General features: G+C 36.7%; 1 pseudogene; it reads left to right on the top strand.

Moving 5' to 3' along the window:
* LOC113052869 (ceramide kinase-like protein) overlaps positions 1 to 21556 on the top strand; it is a 50870-nt pseudogene extending 29314 nt beyond the window's left edge.
* Positions 21557 to 22531: the final 975 nt, after the last annotated feature.

Raw genomic sequence — 22531 nt, 5'->3', positions numbered from 1 at the left:
ATCTATCTATCTATCTATCTATCTATCTATCTATCTATCTATCTATCTATCTATCTATCTATCTATCCTTATGAAACAAAAATATATTGCAGTATATTGGAAAATATCCTGTAATATATTAGGCATATATTCTTATATATATTTATTTTTTCCAATATATTGCAATATATTGAAAGCGGAAATCATTTGTATATTTTGCAATATATTATATAATATATGTATCATCAATATATTATTAAATGTATTCAAATATATAAAATATTAGAAAATAAAAAGGGAAAATAATATATTACAATATATCACAATATATTTTAAGAACTATATATCTATCTATATATTTTAAGAAATATATAGATAGATAGATACCTATCCTTTCGTAAGGGTATCTATCTATCTGTCGGTCTGGTTTTCTGTCCCTACAGTTGTGCACAGTTTTCATGGTCTGTAAGCTGGTACCAGGGAGAGCCAGGCACGTCATAATGAACAGACTGGCACTTGCATTTCTGTTTGCATCATGAAACATGTTTTTAAACAACAACAACAAAAAAAAACATCCATCTGCAAGTGTCACATCAGCCACGGTGAGCTCTTTGATGGGAGGTCACAGCTGGGACCCGTTCCATGGTGGAGGTGCCCCAGAAAATACTAAGTGGGGCATGGGAGTGTAAAATGCCATCTGCGGTGTGCCGCCCCTCTTCCCCCACATTCAGTGGCATTTTTCCTTGCCACACAGGCCAGGGGTTTCACACAACATGACATCACACTGAAATTACAATTCTATTAGAGCCTATGTCCAATAAAATTTACTGACCACATTTAACCCTATTTTTCTGACAATGACCCTGTGTTTACCTTGTTACTCAAGTTACATCATATTTCTGTAATAACTGCAGAAGTGAATTGTGGGAAAAATCTTGACCTTGTTTTGTACAGCTTGGGCTGGCCGAACACAAGAGTGGTTGCCTCTTTGCGCCACAACTCATATTCTTGATTAAAAATGCAAACAGCATGCAAGTATAAATTCTGCTTTACAGCCAGTACCATATGTTCGGCTGAAGCCATTTGCCAATGCCTGGAAAAGTGTACAAAAGGCAGTTTGGAGTGCTTTTTTTGTTTTGTTTTTGTAAAAAAAAAACATTAACTCTTTCTTTTCCACAGTCACTAAGAGAAAGGGCCACGCACTGTCCATTCTGAAAGACTGCAGCTTGGAAAACTATGATGGATACATATATTATTGTAATGCAAATTATTTTTTCCTAAGATATTAGGTTCCTATCTCAGGGTGTTTATACTCAACTAAAATCGTAAAATATAAAACAAGCGTTAGCTTAAAGAAAGGGAAACGTTTCACATTCTTATATAGTTTAATTTGATGCACTTTAAAATAAAATAAGAAAAAAAAAAAGCTAATTTTTTGGTTCAGCACATTTCACTTTTGTTCAGACATGAACATGGTGATGGCTATCAGTCAGTATTTTTTTTTAAGTTATATGTTGGAGCGAAGTTCCTGAGAGTATCAGTTTGAACAGGATTTTTGATTAAAGGGTACATAACACACAGTTTCACCTAATCTCATGTTAATCTTAAGTATATATAGAGTAGCACTGCATCCTTCATATATCCAAAAAGTGTTTAGTTTTATAAGAAAACTACAGCTTTCCGATTCTTTCCGGAAAAATCCGAGCTCCTGGAGGCGTGCCATGAGCGGAACTATAATACTGATGTTTCGTGTTGTTTCCATTAACATATTTTCACTTATGTGCTGATTTCCAAAAAAATACAAAAATCTGATGCAATTGTACTTACATGAATGGGGTCTTTTAACACAGGGACGGCTCCATGTTTTAATAGCAAAAGATGTGCAAATCCAGCATCGACTTGGGTCTTGTTTATAAAACATTCATCACTAAAATGACCAGAACACACAAAGGCACTTGCTTCACTCCATTACTGCCCCGGGAAAACAAACTGCACCCACTGTTCATGTAATGCTGGGTTCTTGGGGAAGCTGAACACGGTAAACTTCCCTCACTTCCAAAAACGCACTTATTTGGAGGCATTCTCGAACAAATCCTACACAGCACTGCCGACGATTTTGAAGCGCATTGATATGCATAGTCTTGCTCTCCTCTGGTCAATGTGTGTGTGCGGGCGCGCTTTTCCAGGAGAAATGCTCATATAAGGACTTCCGTTCTCGTCTACATCATTAGATCCACGATCAAAAAAAAAAAAAAAAAACTGCCGAAACTTGTACCAACCCGGAAGTAAAACTTTCAGCATAGAAATTCTCAGTCATTCTTCTAAATTATTTTTTTTAAACTTTGGCCATGTTTAGCATGAAAATCCATCTCTTTTACACTGTGAACAACTCTGAATACATGAAACACCATTGTACCCCCCCCCCCCCCCTTAATAAATACATTTTAGTCCATTCTCACAGAAAGCTATTGTGCATCATCAAAAGATTTGTAATATTGTGCACTCCTTTTGGGAGTTTGACAACCTCTGGTGACTATTCACTTTCACTGTAAGGAAGAGAACGGCCAGTCTTCTAAATAAGAAAGCAAGGAAGAAAAAGTGACATTGAACAACATAATCATGACAACTATCATTTAAAAGGAGAATTATCCCTTTAAAGGCTGCTTTATGATGTGAGTGAACATGGCATGGATTCAAAGCCAGCTGACAGAGTAATCCTGCATCTCTCGAGGTGACATTTAGCTTTAATAAATGAAGTAGGTGTTTGGGACAGAGAGGAGAGAGTGAAAGGCAGAGGTGGATTTTTGCAAAATGAGTGATAATACTTTGATTGGAGCGGCGTGCCGCGGGGCCCAGTGCGGAGCTCTCCGGTAGAGCAGGTCTCTCTGGTGCGGCTCGGCAGGTGGTTCCTTAATTACCTGTTCTGGAAGCATTGATGAAGTACCACCATCCAGCCGACCGCGGGTGCGGGGCATCGCTCACAACACATAGTACGGTCTCTCTCCACGTGCTCCAGTACTTCTCACAATTAGCTCCTCTTAAATATCTCCGGCCCCAGATTAACGCTCATCCGTTACTGCCGCCCTACTGTTCCGCTGCATCCTCTGGGCTCGGTGGGAGAGGACGTGCTGGGTCTGCCACAGTAGTCTTTGATTAAAAACACAGCATGCAGGTTCACGGCAGTGACAAAGGGACGAGGGCGAGCACGAGCGAAGAACACATTCAGGTTGAATGGTGATTTATCTGTGGTGTATGAAGGTGGTAAGAGGGCTTGGTGACCAGGTTCTTGCAAATCTAGAAATAAAGAGATCAGACACTCTAAGAGGTCATAGTGGAACTTCAACAGAAGGATGAAGATGAAGGAAGACATAAAATCACAGGGCTCAGGATCACTGGGTCTGATAGGATTGTTTCATAGAGGTGGTGTCTGTATTATTGTGAGGCCTATAAAGTGCTGGGTGCTACCACAATATTTATACTTATGATAGAGATGTGTGCAGGACTGCTTTATAGAATTTATATGTGAGAGCGACAAAGAAAGACGTTGCAATGAGAAAATAGGATACAATTTTTATATTTTATCCAGTTCAACCTTACTTTTACGGTTTAGGGTGTGTATGATTATTATTATTTTTGATTTATTATTATTACTACTATTTAAAAGTAAATATTACTATTTAAAATAACTTTTTGCCAACACCACACGAGTCATAACTCCAGTCTTCAATGTCACGTTTTCCTTCAGAAATCTTTCAGTTATGTTGATTTGATGCTCAAGAAACATTTTATTATTATCAATGACGGAAATATTTTTTTTCAGGATTTTGATGAACAGCATTAATTTCTTTTTTTTTTTTTTTTTTTTTTATAGAATTGTAACATTCTAAAATGTGTTTACTGTCACTTTTTATTTGAAATCTAATGCACTCTTACTGAATAAAAGTATTAATTTGCTTAAAAAAAAAAAAAAACTTATTCACCCCAAACTTCTGAATGGTATTGCGTCATTTAGATCAAATTCTGATCAGGTTATATAACTGCTTTAAAAAGTGAAATATTTAAATCACAGAATATTAAGATTGTGCCTATGTTGCAACCGTTGCAACGTTATTCAATTAAAGTAAATTACAGTTAAAAAACTTAAAGTAGTACTACTGAAAAATGTAGATAACGGTGAAATGTGTAAATATACAGTAATTACACAAACAGAAGCACCCACCTTAAATTCACCTAAAAGGTTGAGCCAGATTTGCTGTGTAGAGCTGCTCAAACAATAACCCACAAATATCTTGTAGTTATTTCTGCATGTTAAGCTGAAATGAGAGAAAGTATTTTAACATTAATTAGTAGCATTACTGGTTCAGTTACTCCTTTGGTTACTCATCACTTGTTTAACCTTATTGCATCATACATGATATCTTTGCACTTATGCTAATAGATTTCATTACACATAATAGATTTCTCTTGCTTCTGTACAGTGCAGCTCTAAGACTCAAGACTCAGCGCTGGGATTTCTATCAGTCATGATCTGTTTGTATATTTCAATTTCAGAAAGCTTTATTTTATTTTATTTTTATTGAGGATTATAGAAATGATGCTCTGATGAATTTGTGTAAATTGTATTTTCTGTCAGCATGACAAATCACTGAGGATATAAGCTACTTAACCCGGCGGGGGGAAAAGAAAGGTCACTGTTTCTGTGGTTTGCTAAACAGGATAATCTTCAAGTAGGAAATGTGTGTCAGTACTATTGCTACAACCACATGGGGTACATTTCAGTTGCACAAGTGTTATACAAAGTGGTCTTCACAAGGGATATAGTTCACTCAAAAAAATACAAAAAAATTATTTTTCATTGATTTTATGATTTTTTTCATATATATTATATTATAATATATTACTGACTTCAGGTGATATTAGTCCTAATTTTACAGCTTGGCAAGACAGTCCATAGGGTGTTTTATTAAAAAGAAACCTACACCTCAGCAAAAGCAAACGAAAAGAAACTTGAATAATTCCTCACATCCCATTTTTCCCCTGTATAGGAAATGTGTTGCATTCCTTTGAACTCGATTAATTAACCTCTGAAGAATTCTGCAAAGGTAATACTAACCACACATTTTTTTTTTCATTAATAGACCCATCACTCATTAATTACTTCAGCAACTGATGCTTCCTTCTGTTTAAATGGAACGGTGCTATTTCAGTTACGTCTCATATGAAGTCACGCGGTGTGCCACACACAATAGACGTTAAAGTGATGGCACATCAGCGATGGATGCAATTATTCCCCTCACACATTTATTATAATTATCAACACCCAGAATGGAAAGATGATATTTGTGCAATTTTTAATGCCATCACATTGACTGCTGATAGATGGGAAGTGAGATAAGTGCCACAATATTAGACTGACATGCAGAGTTGGGGAACGTTACTTTTACGGAAGCAGTATGTTATGTTACTTTTGCATTAGTTTTCTCACCAAGATTTCACCAATACTCCACTTCCTTAAAAGTGGCAGCGCTATGCTTGCTTACAAGCATTTTTCCATTGAAAATGCTATTTTTCCTCATGTTTTGTCTGCCTAAACTAAACTATAATAGGTTCTCAGAATAAAAAGGTACAGAACTGAGGCGGTACACTTTCAAAAGGTACTAACATGCACTTTTAGGTGGTATATAAGTTACGAAGATGTTCCTTTTAGCTTTTGTACCTTAGGGTACTGTTGCATTAATGTTGAGAATCATGGGCTGAAAGAAAATGATTGCATTCTGTACATGTCTGATCACAATGACAATCTATGAATCTATGATACCCATCATGCCCACTCATATTAAAACAACTCTTAATGCTTTTTCACCATATTTATACACTTACTTTTCCTAACATGGAAAAGAGAGAGACATTTTCAGTTGTATTTCAGTAAATAATTTAAATAAAATTAGAAATGTGCATTAAGTAGCTTGGATATTATGGTGCAAATGAAATATATATACATATTTAAAAAACATTTTAATCATGAAAGTGAATGTGTGAAAGTTGTGACATTTTCCAAGTATAGTAACCCATACTCGGAATTGGTGCATTTAACCCATCCCATCCCATGAATTACTGTAAACTAGTGATGAGCTTACATTTACAGATAATGAAACAAAACTTTGTTGACATATAATGTGGAATGGGGCTTGTTCATCTTGACCCCATCCATCATTGCCATAAAGCTCTGCATTGTCTCTGCATGCCGTGTGTTTGGTGAGGCTTCTCGGTTGTACTGTCCACTCCTCCATAAAATATTTACTATCCTGGGGTGCATTTCCCAAAAGTAACTATGGTCGCAAGATCTGTTGTTACCAATAGACTTCAATGAGACTAACTACTGTACCATAAATAGCTAACGATGCTTTTGGGAAACACACCCCGATTTGGAAGATTCAAAGCATCCTTCGAGGCTTAAAGGAACACTCCGACTTTTTGGGACTTTAGCTTATTCACACTATCCCCCAGAGTTAGATAAGTCCATACATACCTTTTTCATTTCTGTGCGTTCTGTAAGTGTTATTTGATGCACCCACCGCTAGCCTAGCTTAGCACAAAGACTGGATGTAAATGGATACTGTTAGCATAGTAATCCCAAGTGACAAAATAATGCAAACATTTTCCTATTTACATGTTGTGATCTGTATAGCCACAGCGTGTACAAATAACAAGGCTATATGAGACAGAGACCATTTTTAATCGTATAAATACTGGGAACTATTTTCTCACTAGGCGTAGGAGCACAGCTTGCTTGGTTCTTGTGGCACTAGAATTGATTTATGACTTCCTGAGGAATTCGGCTCTCGTGTTTCAAACATCGCTTTGATAGACTCTTTAATTTGTCTGGTTCGACTCATTTCTGTTACACCTGTGACTGCAAGGTCACAGAACTAATTTTGTGAGTGGCATGACTACTTGCTCATTAGTGCTGGCCATGTCTACTAAACAAATCTATTTGTGAGATTGTACAGTATTGCTAAAGGGCATTTCTGAATTAAATGTAATCAGCTTTCCTAGGCTGTGTTCATTTATTAGTAATGTGCTTAAAGCAGATTAGTGGGCTCAGCCGTTTTTAATGATTTATTTTGCTGCTGAGATCTGACAGATTTTCTGCTATTCTTTAAAAAAAAAGAGGATATTTTCCAATTAGAATACATGGTGCCTCTTAGCACTTCCATGGTTAAATCTATTGTGCAATACGACATAATGGGAATTATGGTTTTCATTAATTGAAATGGATTCCTCTAATGAAGACTTGCTAGGAAATTTTAATCATATTTAAGGAAAAGCTGTGCCTGTTCTGCCATGTGTGTTCTGTATGTTCAATCAAATATACGTCCATATGGATTTACATTTATCCACATATGAGTGAACAACAGCCTGATTATTACATGTGTGTTAGCCAGCCCTTGGCCATGAGTTTGGTTCACGTGACTCACCGCCAATCCGTTTGCTTTCTCTCTAGCGTGGTATGTGTCGGGGGAGATGGCTCTGTAGCTGAGGTGGCCCACGGGTTGCTTCTCCGGGCCCAGATGGACGCTGGGAGGGACACAGATTCCATCTTCACGCCTGTCCAAGCAGCACTTCCTCTCGGCATAATACCAGCAGGTGAAGATCGGGTGGTGTATCTCTTTCTCCTGCAGCTGTCCCCAGTACAGTCCAAAATGTCCAGCTCCTCTCAGGAGAGTGCATGCGAATCAGCGTTCGGTCCTCGCTGAGTCAACAACACGAATTGAAAATTGACCCAATTTTCTTTAATTACACACATCTCTGGTCTTACTGTGCATATTAAATCATACATATTACATATACACGTTATTCTGAAAGTAAACAAATATTAGTTTTTGTGAACTTAACATACCTCCAGTTTTTTCCAGATGATGTCACAAAACCAAATCTCTAACCCCTCCCCCTCTAACCCCTCCCCCTTTATTCTAGTATGCAACACCCACTTTCCAAAATACAAATTCCTAGTTTCTTGTTAAATATCATGTTTCAGAAATAAATACTATACTTCCATAATCAGTAGTATTATATATATATATATATATATATATATATATATATATATATATATATATATATATATATATATATATAAAGTTGAATATTAAACATTTTAATCAGAATATAAATAGAATATAGTTTCTGGGCTATTTTGTTAATTGCAGTTTTATTATTATTATTATTATTATTATTATTATTATTATTATTATTATTATTATTATTATTATTATGTATATTTATTTTTATTATTAAACTTCAAATAAATAAATAATACAAACACATAACACATAGCATAACACGTCCTCAAAGCCGACATGGACTAAAAGCCACAGAACAATTCTGAGGTACTTAAATACCTTTATGAAATATTTAAATGAAGAAACTGAAACAAAACCTATAATTGATAATCACAGCATGTCAAAATATGACTAGCAGTAAAATATGATAATGTATAGCAACAGCCTTGTGGCTAAACCCTGCGACTTTATTCATTCCAGCACTAAAACAATCAGAGGCGCGCTGCCAATTATTCGAACCCTGTAGTAATTTTGGTCTCAAGTTTCTGTGCTGTCAGAATGATTTAGTTTGATTGTGTTCTGAAACTCCTCTAGCGAAAACAAACATGCAGCTCATAACAGCAGCAAGTGAGTGTATCATTATCAAATTGATTTAATCACAGTCAGGCCTCTGAATGGCCCACTCACACACCGAGTTAATTGCCTTCAAGAGTGTCTGAAATTGAGCATCCTCCATTTGACTCTCCTTTGCTGGCTTTGAAACAGCTCCACTGGCCTTGATTCAGTGGCCCAAAGCCCTGCGCAGTGTCCACACTCACACAGGACTAACTAACCTCAGAAAATCTTCTCTTTTTTTTTTTGCGGTAATGTGGTGCAAACCAACCCCAAAAAGCTGGCAAACTGGGATGGGAAGAGGAGGGAAGAGCAGGGTCAATGGGTACAATAGCGGCCCCTAGTTTTTCAGCCAAGAGATTGACCTTCACTTGTCATTTCAGGCACGGCAAAATGGAGTGCTGTTGTTAGGAGCAGTGGAAGCCCTCCAACTTCGCGCCCGCTGCAAACTGACTCTGCCAGGGTCACGTTTTCTCTTCATTAGTGCCGAATCCCATGGGAGTATTTGTAAACAGTTTCCTGTCAGAAATGCAAAAGGGTAAAATGAAAAAAAGCCCCCCTGCCTCTGCTGTTTTCCTTCGCAGGTTTGGATGCGTCATTCGGTGTGACATCAGACCCTGGTCAATCCTTAGGGATGGAGGAAATGGAGTCAAATCACTCTCTTTTTACAGCTTTGCAAAAACACAAGTGTACTCTTAAAAATAAAGGTTTCATAAAAGGGGCTTTCACAGTGAAGCCATAGAAGAACCATGGAACTTTTCAGTGAACAGATCCTAAAAGAATCATTATTTTCTTGGTGTACTCAACATTTTAATGTTTTGTTTTTTTTGCAGTTATGACATAGAAGAACCATTTTGGGTTCATCAAATAACCTTTTATGCAGAGTTCTCAAAAGAACCATTTTTTGTTAGTGTGAAGAACATTTCATTATCTAATTTTCTACTGTAAAGAATCTTTAAGATCCTTTTGTCTAATGAAAAGGTTCCATGGATGTTAAAGGTTCTACATGTTCTCATTTGTAAGTCGCTTTTGATAAAACCGTCTGCTAAATGATTAAATGTTAAATGTAATGTACATGGAACCATTGATACAGAAAAAGAACATTTATTTTTAAGAAAGTAACAATCCTTTTGTGCAATGGAAAGGTTCAGTGGAGGTTAAAAAGGTTCTTCATGGAACCACTGATGCCAATAAAGAACGTGAATCAACTATAGTGATTTACCGCAAGCAATTACCATGTGCACATCAATAAAATACACATGAAATGCCCTCACATAGCAGCCAAGTTGATGTCTAATTATAGCTGGAAAACAGACTATATTCTTGAATGCGTTAATTTGTCATCTTTATGCTCCTTTCTGTCAGTATTCATAACAGTCAAGTAGAACAAACATTGAAGAGTTTCTTTTTCGAAAGATTAAACTAATTACAGAGAGCATTTCAAAGACTTTATTTACACAATGCAGGATAAACATACAAAAATGCAGCGCCCTGGCCAATTAAAGGCTTTCTCACTACACCATAGTATATACACCTCAGAACATATAGCATAGAAATTGCAGGCTTCTAATTAATTTGCCTGCTTTTAAGGGTTTCTGGGGGACTGTTAATTTCTTCGATATTCCAGGCAAAGAACCAAAATGTTGGTGCAGTTTCCACGAGACTCTCAGACATGCTTGACTAGCGAGTCATTGAATCACATTCATCTGCCTGGATGAGGGAGACATTAACTGCCTTATGAATATTCATGCTGTCTGCTTAATTAAGTTAATTGTTCTACAGAAGTGCTTGCACTTCCAAGGACAAATTTTTTTCTCTCTCCCTCTCTTTCAACCCCATATCTCCCATGTTCAAAGCCCCCTTCCTTCATATCCCCCCGCCCACACTCTAATATCTGGGCACTACTACCATTCGTCACCGGGTTCTGGAATGGAGATGGGTAATATATGGAACTCCCGATGATGCTGGCACAGGCTGTTGCTCTGAGCCTTGCGGCAAAGGCAGATGCATGCTTGAAATATAGTGTTACCACACGGCAGCAGCGCTACAGACACCACCCAACAACAAACCGATCAATTTCAAACACCAAAAAACAACCAGCATAGAATGAAAATACTTCAGCGAACCTCAAGTGGGCTTTATGAGATCTGTACATAATGGTAATTTTAGTATTCAGAGTTTTTTTAATATCACTCATTCATTATATTTCTTTAATTGGCGGTAGTAGACCAAATACTCCATATATTACAGTTTTTCACATTATATTACAGAATTTATCCCCACAGCTGTTTATCCACAGCTTGCGTTTATGATGGGGAGTGATATCAGCTCTCTTACAAAACCTGTAGCGAGCTGCCTACATGAGCAGTATTTTAAGGATATGCATGCTCATTTTGTAGGCTGTCAAACGGAAAGAAAAAAAGAAGCCAAAATTCTGATTCCTGATTCTAGTGTCTGTCAAAGAACCAAATAATCATCTTTCCATCTGAAAAGGTGGAAGATACTAAATGTACTTTATTCAACACACTGTAAGAAATTATGTGTTCAGTGTTATGGTAACATATGTTTTTCTATTACTTTAACACATCAAAATATTTTAACCAATTTCAGCTCAATTTTTATAGTCAAAAAATAAAATCTAAATGCCATTATTATTATACTTAATTTTAGGCAGCAGCTGAACTTAAGTAAAGAAGGTGGATATTATTTTTACATTGAACAGAAAAATATCTACAGTAAAATGTGAAATTTCATTTCCCCCCCCCAATCGGTGTATGTTATTCACATGTTCACAAAAATTAAGTATATATATATATATATATATATATATATATATATATATATATATATATATATATATATATATATATATATATATATATATATACATAAATAAATAAATAAAAAACACTGAGTCACGACTCATGATACAATGCCATGTCTGGTGCATGTCGCAAGTAAACAAAATGACTAGTAGCTAGTAGACAGTACAGCAGCTCACTGGGTTTTGGAACTCAGTCCGGCAGACGCTGTTACCTTTACTGGGCCGAGGCTCAGAGCCTGGCTTTTGTGTTGAAATCATCACAACATATGGAAACTCCCAGAGAGGCCAGGAAGCATCATGGATGTGTTTGTGAGGGAGGGCTACATTACCAGTGACCTGGTAGGTGGGAAGAGGCACATGTGCTTGCAGCCAAGTTCAGTCGGAGTGTGAGTGTGTATACAGCACTGTAGGCCTGGCCGTCTATATCATCAGAAAGGAGGGAACGGTTTCATCCAACACCTCCACCCTATTCTCATTTACAGACATTTGCTTTCATACCCTGTTGATCTGAGCAAACACACTGGCCAGATAACTGCATGAAAGGAAATGCCTACTCACCCGACAAGGACAAGCTCTCTCTTTGCTGCTTGTCTCTGTTAGTAATCAGTACAAATACACACACCTGTTCTCCCTTCGCAAGCTGCCAGCAAGGTAAACCGCCTTAATTGGCACAAGGTGATATTAACTTAAATTAATGCCCTTTAACAAAGTCCTCATCCTGTAATGATTAACTTTACCTAACTCATTAGATGGGCAAAGCTGCTGCTGTTTTTAAATCAATGCTGCGTCCTAACTCGCATACTAGTCTAAACAGTGTCCCAAATCACAGGATATTTCCTAATGGGTGAATCTTAAGATTTTTATTTCCTATTTAGCTCATAATTCACCTGAAACACCTGAATGAATATAAAAAAAAACTATATGTCACATTATCTAGATGTCTCATTGAATCAGCATCAGCATGTCTAATGAGAAAAAGCTTGATCTCAAAATCACTTGTCCAGAGAACAGAATTTATTTGAATATGCTATTGAAATGCACTAGATTACAAACTTGATCAAGCCATATGATAACACTGTGAAAGACAAAAATGGATTCTGTGCCCTGTAGCAGGTGCTGGAGAACATTGATATGTAGGGGAGAGAGTCTACTATAATAAAGCAGAACAACATTTTTTTCACGTTTCTGTAGCCATTCGTAATGGAATCTCATCACTCACTGAGAGTAAACAGTGTCTGTGCAGGAATACACACTATAGCAAACATCATGGGACCATATGCCACAGCATTCAGATGGTCTCATAGCATCATCATCAGTGTGTGTCTAACGAGAAAAAGCTTTATCACAAAATCACCTGTGCGGAGAACAGAATTTATCCAAATAGAAAGGCTGCTTGTTTATGAAATGCATAAGTCCACTTAAAGGAATAGTTCACCCAAAAAGCAAACTCAAATCTGTAAGCTTTGAAATGCAACTTTCGTACCACAACTTAAAATAAGACTCATATGCTATATTCCAAGTCTTTTGAAGCATACAATAGCTCTGTGGGACAAGCAGACCGGAATTTATGTCATTATTCATTGACACAAAATTGCACAAAGATTGCATGGCTTCAGAAGATTTGAAGACTAACAAAAGACTATAGTGCATTTTATGCTGCATTTTTAGAAATTGTATATATATATTAGACTCACGCACTATATTCTAAATCTTCTGAAACCATACAACAACTTTATGTGGAAAACAGACCAGCATTGTCATTGTTCCAAGACACGGAGTATAAAGCATTTTATGTCACATTGTAGGATCATTAAGACAATATTAAGTCTATAAGTCATTCACTTTTGGTTCTTTTAGTGAGTTTTGGGGCTTGATCCAAGTAAACTAATTAAGAGTGTTACGATATGTTTTATTTTTATTTTTTATCCTTCTATAGGTTCTACCAATGTGGAGGCCTGCTCTGTGTATGGAATAAAATGGGCAATGACTGCAACCTTGCACATCATCATGGGTATGTTTTTTTTTTATTTTTTTATATACAGCTGCTTGTACGCTAACAGTAAGGCCTTGAGGAGCCACTATAACAAATATACATGATAATAATATGTAAATGTTATTTTTATTTACTTTTAAGTTCCACTGAGTTATGCGTGCGGGAGCAACGGTTTCATTTTCACACATTGGAAGTCTCTCTCTCCCTCTTTTTGGTGCATCCCAATAGCAGCGCATGCGGTGGCTCTCTGTAATCTGTTGTTTAATTAGAGTGCACAGGCTGTTGTTATGGGGGCCGAAAGAAGACAACCCCCCCACACAGACTCTGCCTCTCTAGCTTCGGAGATCATGGTTAACAGGTCCCATGGAACGAGAGACGGTCCCAGGAGAGGTGGAGATACGTCTGTCGTCAATCACCCGTACGGTCCCGCCACAAACACTGAGTTTCTTTGACGTGGCTGTGGGCCGTCATTGGAAGTGTTACTTCTGGCTGGCAGTGTTCGCTTTGGCTTTAGTACTGCATGTTCCTGTCTGTCTGTCTTTCTGCGAGGCGTTTTTGAAGTTAGCACCAATATGTCTGGGCCATTGTGTCGACTGTGCAAGCTCTCCTGGGCTTAGCTTAACAGACAAGCGGATTTGGCTTGTGTCAGGGGATTACAAGCGCAAGCTAAGCTTGCATCCTCCAAAAAAAGAAAAAGAACAAGTACTGGCAAAAATTTTGCTTTACAGCTGAATTACGATTGGGATGAACACAATCAAAACCACACAATAGAATTAAAGAATCAGCTGTGTCCATGAGTTAATGATTGTCATTTTTCTGTTGTGATTGTTGTATCATTATTCTTTGTGGATTATTGAGAAATTATTATCTGGTGATATTTTTTTGCCAATCACAGGCTTCATTTTTGCTTTACAGGAATATTTCACCCAAAAATGTAAATCCTGTCATTATTTACTCACCCTCATTCTATTTAAGAACGCTGCTTTTATTTGCTTCTGGAGAAGAAAAAAGGAGCTATATCTTCATATAGTTATTGTCAATACAATGACAATGAGGCTTCAAATGTGAAAAAACAACATAAAATGCAACATGAATCCAAATGAATCATGCGACAAGAGGAGATTTTTAAGGAATCTTCACATATAGTAGCTCTTTTTAATACAATGACAATTAATATGACTCATGCAATATACTCTAAGACTAAGATATCTAACTCATACGTTAGCTTTTTGTAAAAAATTTTATTTTGAAACTGTATGCTGGTATTTATGACTAGAAGAGGAAGGAATTGTCAATTTTCTTTTTCATACAACAACTAGGCTTGAAAAATGCACATAAATACAATAAAGGTAGTCCATATGACTCATGCACTATATTCTGAAGACATATGATAGTTTTGTGTGAAGAAAAGACTGAAATTTAAAGAGACAGTTAACGTAAAAAAGCTAACATTCTGTCATAATTTACCCTCATCTTGTTCCAGACATTTGACTTTATGTCTTACTGAATGTGGAACCCAAATATGTTGAAGAATGACAAAAACAATTAAAACATTCAAGTTTGTATTTGTGTGTGTGTGTGTGTGTGTGTGTGTGTGTGTGTGTTTCACAGAAAAAAAGCAGGTCAAACAGGTTTGAATGGTGAACCCTTATTTCTTAAGTGAACCCTTTAAAGGTGCAAAACTGGATTGTGTGACAAAATCGAATGACAAACCCTCACAACTGGTGGTGCCTAAAACTCTGCGGCCTAGTTTCGGATGATTAACTGCAATCTGACCTCCACGTGTGCAAGAATGCGTCTGATCATTATGCCCAAAGAATTGAGCCAAATTATATTGTAACTCAGATTTTGACTAAAGGGAGGTGTGAGTTTTAGGAACGAGTGCTGAATTTCTTTTGTTCACTGAGATTGGCACCTTCTCTATGCACCACAGTACACTCGCCATCTCAGCAGGAACACTGAGAAACATCCTGGTACCATCGTGATTAATTGCTCCATCAAAACATTGTGGCTCTTGGTATGAACTGCTGAGCTAAGTGTGGGCACTCGCTCAACAAAAGACAGCTTTTCCTTAGAAGACATTCCAGCATGCAGGAATTAGACTTCTTATGTTAAGAGGACTAAATAAAAAACACATTTTCCCCTTTCTTCACTAAACAAAATGTCTAGCTTTTGTTGCTGCAAGGTAAAAGAGAAACATCAGCGGCAGATAAGACACCTGACACGAATGAGAGCGCAATGCCTATTTAGGAGGGCCAACGTAGGGCTTGTTCATTTCTAATTAAGCAATATTTACGCATGTGAATAAGGCCAACTGGCGGGATTTGGAAGGATTCAATGAATAATTCATGAGCAGTGAGGAGCGTATGCATGGGGAGACAGAAGGAGGTCAGGAATGTACCTGGCTACAGGGACTGGACTGGACCAATGGGCCACCAGATCCAGTCATTCCTGTTCACTCCGACATTTGCCATGAATTAACTCAAGAGATGTCACATTGACACTTGATAGATGTCAATGTTGTTTCTAATAGACAAGAATTAAATATGCTGATTATAGGATGCACATTAACATCTACTTAAATATGTACATATGCATACATGTACATAAATACATACATGCACTTATTGATTGGACAATACCATTCAAAAGTTTATATGAATGTATATACTTTTATTTAACAAGGACCCATTAAATAAATCAAAAGTGACACCTTTTTAATGAAAAATACATGCCATACTGCTTTTGAAATTGGTCATTTAATCGTAATAGAGCTATAATATTTGTTTGTAAAGAGTTGTTACTGCCTCTTTTGTTAAACCCTCCCGTGGCTCTAGTGTCCTTTGTTCCTAGTGGTTTGTACTCTTTTTAGGGCAGTGCCTTGGTAAACCTGGCACCTCAGCATACTGACTGCATTACGTTGCTTGTTCTAGGTCATCATCAGCCTGTGGATGTGTGCAGCATCAGCTCTATGGGTTGTCTGCTGAGGTTCGTCTTCTCTGCCAGGAATGGTTTCGGTGGGCGGACGCTCGCACTGGCAGAGAGACACTGCTGGATGCCACCCAGCCAGCGCCACGAGTTCGCTCTCATTAAAACACTGGCAAACCCCAAGTAAGCACTCTTTCTTTCTCAGTTGTGTTGTCAGCTGTAGCTGTCTCTCATCTGGTGGGCTCCAAGGGACTGGCTGGTGCTCTATCAAATCTGGGATTAGTGTCAGAGCAGCCTGGCACATCACACATGGGCACTGTCTCTTAGAAATCACCCTCTTTTTTATCATAAAACTCTGTCTTAATCGTTTGTTCTCTCTCCTCGTGTCCCTCCCCAATTGACCAATGGTGTGTGTGAAGACCTAAAGACTGTGAACTGTCCTTTATAACCAGCCGTGAAGCCGAGGATCAGATAAAGTATGTTGAAGCCCATTTTTAAGGTTTTCTCGCCTTTAAGGTTTTCAGCGTAATTATTTGAATGTTATATAAAATAAACCACCCCCTGCTTAATTGGCCATTGGTAAGAAATCAAAATCCTGGAGATGCTGAAGGTCACCCAGCTAATGCTAATAATGCAGGATGCCCCACACTGAGAGGAACCCATGCAACTCCATCATTACTAAAATGCAGATAATGGTCTCGTACTAAATGTGTACTAAATGGTCGTGTTTTTTTTTTTTTTTGAGACTGGAGATTTATACACAATACAAATCTGAAAATGATTCGGTAAAAGAGCTTGTTATCACAAATGACTGTGATTGGTCAATATGGTCCATCTCTGTCAGCGCTGAGTTTAGTAACATGTACTGTACATGTGTAAATAACGCTCATACATGGTAGTGAATAATGCCTTACAAATCATATATCATATAATTTCATATCATAAATCATATCATCATATGTTTTTACATTAAAACATTTCAAGTGCACGAGTTTTGTAAACAATATATCTCCATTCTGTGAGAGGTGAGCATGGATCCTGGCAGACCAGACAAGGTCTGTACCTGAAAATCAGCTTGAAGCTTCATGGCTTCAAGGCTTCATTGTGAAAGATTATAACAATGGAAAAAAATATTTCCCATTTGAATATTTTAATGTAATTTATTCATGTAATAGAAAAGCTTAATTTTCAGCAGCCATTACTCCAGTGTCACATGATCCTTCGGAAATCATCTGATATTCTGATTTGCTGCTCAAGAACATTTCTTTATATTATTAAGAATTCTAATTTAGAATTCCAATTCTAAAAAGACAGACATTTCTGTATTTGGAATTACATAGATGGATCATGCGCCAAAAGACCAGTTTTATGTATCATGTCAAAAATAGGATAATTTTATATTTTGTGTTGACTAGAACAAGCTGTATCTGGCACTTACACAATTAAACCCATCATCTAAATATGTACATATAAACTTATATGCCCCTGAAAGAAATGCCATGACCTGCACTTCAATAACTCACTGTAAAAAAGGAAAACAAGCTGTGATTTAATCACTTAGATTTTTTTGTATTGCACATTTGCATGCACAAAATCAAGCTGTTAATAATTCATCTTTTTTTTTACAAATATTCCTTATTTGCAAAATAATCTGATTTACACATTCATTTGCCATTATAAAATCATTGGGAAACTCCCCACCAGTGATGTAGCGTTATATCAGTGCATCTGCTCTACTGAATCTACACTACAAGCCACCATCGCAACTTGACAAAACAAGATCTGTCCCACTATGTTCAGTGAAAAGTCTATATCGCAAGTGCCTGAAAGCTTTTTAAAATGTTAAAAAGTGTAGGAAAGATGTAGTTTGTTGTAGTTTTTTTCAATCTCGAGTCTGTGTTTAAAGCAGTGTTCATGTATTTATGTTCCAATGATCGGCCAAATCTGTCACCAGTCCTTGTTCTGGGACCTCATAGTGTACAAAGTAAGCACTGCCCTCAATTCTTCAGACTGTACGCCTTAAAAGCAAGTAAGATGGGCTCAGTGGATAATGTCAGTGTAGACTGTAAAACCTTGAGATCAGGTCAGTGTGTCAGCAACACACAAGGCTAACTGAGTTTCCTGACTGTTGTAGTGGGTGTTCGGTGCGTGGAGCCAGCTAGAGTAGGCCAACATAATCCTGAAGATTGGAATCAGTGGTTGGATCAGACTCGTAAGGTCAAAGCCTTGAACAGTCAAAGTGTAAGGTCAAAGCCCCCTGGAACACTGACGGAGATCTGTTGGGAGGTCCCATCTGAACTCCTGATCCAGTACAATGTCAGTCATAACAACTAATGGACAGCAGTAATCCATTAAACGCCTTGTATTGCAGTGAGCTCACTGTTTCTGACTCAAAAACAGACTCTTAACCCTAGTGAAATCACTGGAATACACAACCTTTAGTGTCTTTTGTTAGTTGCAAGTACAGCAATATCATAAAAGACAAATATTAAATGTTCTAGACGGACAAAAGCATCCTAAAGGTATTATAAGTATTATTATACTAGCCCAAGTCAGAACCGTCCGCTTTATGACACTGAATAAGTCACATATTTATTTGCAAAACAGTAGTCAAGATAGCCTCTGTTATACTTGCACAAGTTGAACTTCAGATGACCTGTGTATGCGAAGTACATGTTGTTTGAAGACACTACAGACACTATATGAGCGGCACTTTCAGTTCATCTTCTTAAAGCCGCAGAAAGAGTGACGGAAGAATAAACCGAACCATGTGAGCTTCTAAGAAAAGATGGAGGTAGCCTACGTGTGCGTATATCAGATAAACCCTTGTAATGTTTAAATGTCCTGACAGCTCGGTTTATTTTCCAGGGTTCACCCGCAGCTCCTCACACTCTTTGGAGCAGACATTGAGGAGGCGGAGGAGGCGCCGGTTAAATGCAGCGGTATCTGAACACACAGGAGCACATTAAAGAGAGATGGCGCTAGATAGTAGCACTATGAGAAACTGCACAATGCTTTAACATGTACATAGAACATTTTATGACAGAGCAAAAAACATATGACACATAAAACTTTCCAGTGCATAAGAATATAAATTAAACCAAAGTACATTTTTTTTTTTTTTTAATTTTTTAAGACACGAAATTAAATCATTAAAAACATAATTGACAACATTAAATTATCAAAAGTACAGATTTTGTTTTACGCCATTCCCTGAACAGTGGATACTTTTTTTTGGATCTTTTATATTAAAAGCACTGACAAGCACCCATGTAGTTTCCAAAAATCTAAAGATCATATCCAAAATGTTTTAGCATGTGTTATTTGATTCATACACCAACACCCTCTTATAAGCAGGCCCAAGCAAAACCAGCTTTTCCACATTTTATGCGCTGATTTTGTGAATAACAATTTTTTTTTGTAAAAAATAAATAAATAAATAATAATAATAATAATAATATAAATTGGAATATAGAAATCAGAAGTTATTTATACAATGTTTAATTCATTAATTAAACAATAAAGATTTATTCATAAAATGTATATTATTATTATTTTTTTTGTTTTGTTTAGAATTTTGTTGTTTGAATATTTAGGCATTTTTTTGGGGTTTAAATTGAGTGAACACTTTCAGTTTCTATTTATTATTTATTGAATCAATTTATCAGTGCTATTTTTTTTTTTTTTTACTTTTTATGTTTTAATTTATAACCTTAAATATAACTGTTAAAGCTTTCTGCACGTGCAGATTCAGTATGGGCCTGCATATGAGTGAGAGGTGATGATGCATTGTATATTCATGGACTTTCTGTCCTATAAATGAACACACACTGTTCGGTGTTCGGTGCGTGGAGCCAGCTAGAGTAGGCCAACATAATCCTGAAGATTGGAATCAGTGGTTGGATCAGACTCGTAAGGTCAAAGCCACCAAACTGGTCTAATCAGCACATAATTACTCTGATTAAAGGGAGTGGCCGGGGAGATTTAAGGACCGAGCATCTGTCCATGGGCCTATGAGTGCTCAACAAACCCCTCTCCTTCCCGTCTTTACCTAGCAATACAAGTTAAGCTCAGCTTCTCATAAGCAGCATCTTTACTGGCGACAGAGTCAATGCGGTCACAGAGTTTGCATTTCAAGAAACCATTTCTTTAATTGTTATTGTCTTGTTTTTCAGGAAAAATATCTAAACATCCTATAATAACTATAGTTGCCGGTGAGCTTAAATGGGTTAACTGGATTCAATAATTCCTTTTAAAAAGCTACTTTTAATGCTACTTACTTTTACATATATAATGGTAGGCTATATATTCCATCTGGACCTGTTTATACCTTGATTTACATTTTCCACTGACGTGTAGATATGGAACAGTCCAAGTGTAAGCTACAGTACATCTATTTATAGACCTGTGGTAAAACTCAAGAGAAACTGGTTTTATTAAGTAAACAATTCTAATTCCCATATGAAAAAAGTGTGGGCTTGTTATAATGTTGAACTGGTTTCCTGGTAATAATGCTTGCCACAGATTCTCCATAAATGACAGGTACATATGTAATCGTTTTTATTATTGAAAGTACCACCTAAGCACAATAAACATGGGTAACCTTTTCTGTCTACCACAGGCTGGACAATGGCAGTATGGCACTGATCGCTGTTGGAAACACCTCCAGGTCAGAGTTCATCAAGCATTTGAAGAGATACAGCAGCACAAACAACGAAGTAAGCTCACCTGCCTACTGAGGGAACTTACTGAACTCACATCAGCCAGACGTGCAGGAGATCCAGCCCACGCAAATGGAGTTAACAACCTCCCCAGCTTAAACAGAATTAGCATGCTGTCAAGTCAAATTAGTCGCTGATTGTCAGCTTCCCACAAAACACTTTTCAGGCTAATACAGATTAGCCCTTTTCAGAGCCTGTCTCTTCCTTTTTCTGAAGCAATCCAATCTAGAGCTGTTTGTTAACCCACATTCTATAAATAATCTGTGTATAAATAACAGGCTGAGGTGTTGACCTGCTGCTACTGCTCTTCACTCTCGTGTGATTGTGACACGGATTAAAGCCGTGTCAATTTCAGGGTTTCTGTGCTGTACTTTATTGCCCATTTTAAAAGAGTTTGTGTGTGTTCACCTCAGAAGCCAAGTGTATTTGACCTGTGGTTGAATCAAAAAAAAAGAAAAAAAAAAAAAAAGAAAGAAAGAAATGTATTATAATTTAGTCTATTTTTAAAATGTGCAATAAATAAATAAAAACATTCTTATTTCAGTACTGTGAAAAAAAAAATATATAATTCAAATTGTAAAATATTTATATGTCATGGTAGTATTTTTGACATTTATTTGATTAAAATAAAGAATTAAAGTCAAAAAGGGGAAAAACTAAAATGTAAAATGTTATTTACTTTCAATTTAAGATAAGTTATGGTAATGAGAAAACGTGCTTAATTATATGCTTAAGTATAATTCCATTCTCTCTCTCTCTTTCATACTGTACACACACACACATACACACACACACACACACACACATATATATATATATATATATATATATAAATGCAAAAAATGCAATACATTAAAAGAGAACAATAATAAGAATCTAACAAAAAATATCACTGAGAATATGATAACAACAACAATAACTGAAATGTAAAACATACTTATTATAGTAATCAGAATTTAGGGGGAATGCAAACACACAATGTTTCTAAATATAGGCTCTATTTTCGTTATGCAAAATGTAATTTCTTGTCATCCGGGGATGAAACGTGACTAGGACATGTTTTTTGTGAGATTTACAGTCAAAACAATTTGCATGTGAACTTGTTATCCCACTAAGACACAGAACAGGAACATTCCTGCAGTTGATGCACGTTGTCTAAGCTTTACATCATGACTGCTGGGAGGATTTGGGTCAGAGCAAGTATTATTCTACAAAAATACTAGGGTTAATATGCATAGTTTACATTTAGTAAGAAAAAAATAATAAGTGAATAGTACTTCCATAAAATCTCTACGGTGAAATATAATAATGTCTGCTAAGCCATTTATCTAATTAAGAATTCGATAGACATACCTGGTTATCTGAATAAAATATATGATATGAAATGAAAAGTCCAGTCCTGGCCTGGTTC

This window comes from Carassius auratus, chromosome 34, assembly GCF_003368295.1.
Source record: "Carassius auratus strain Wakin chromosome 34, ASM336829v1, whole genome shotgun sequence".
NCBI lineage: Eukaryota > Metazoa > Chordata > Actinopteri > Cypriniformes > Cyprinidae > Carassius > Carassius auratus.
This window is presented reverse-complemented; position numbering and strand designations above follow the sequence as displayed.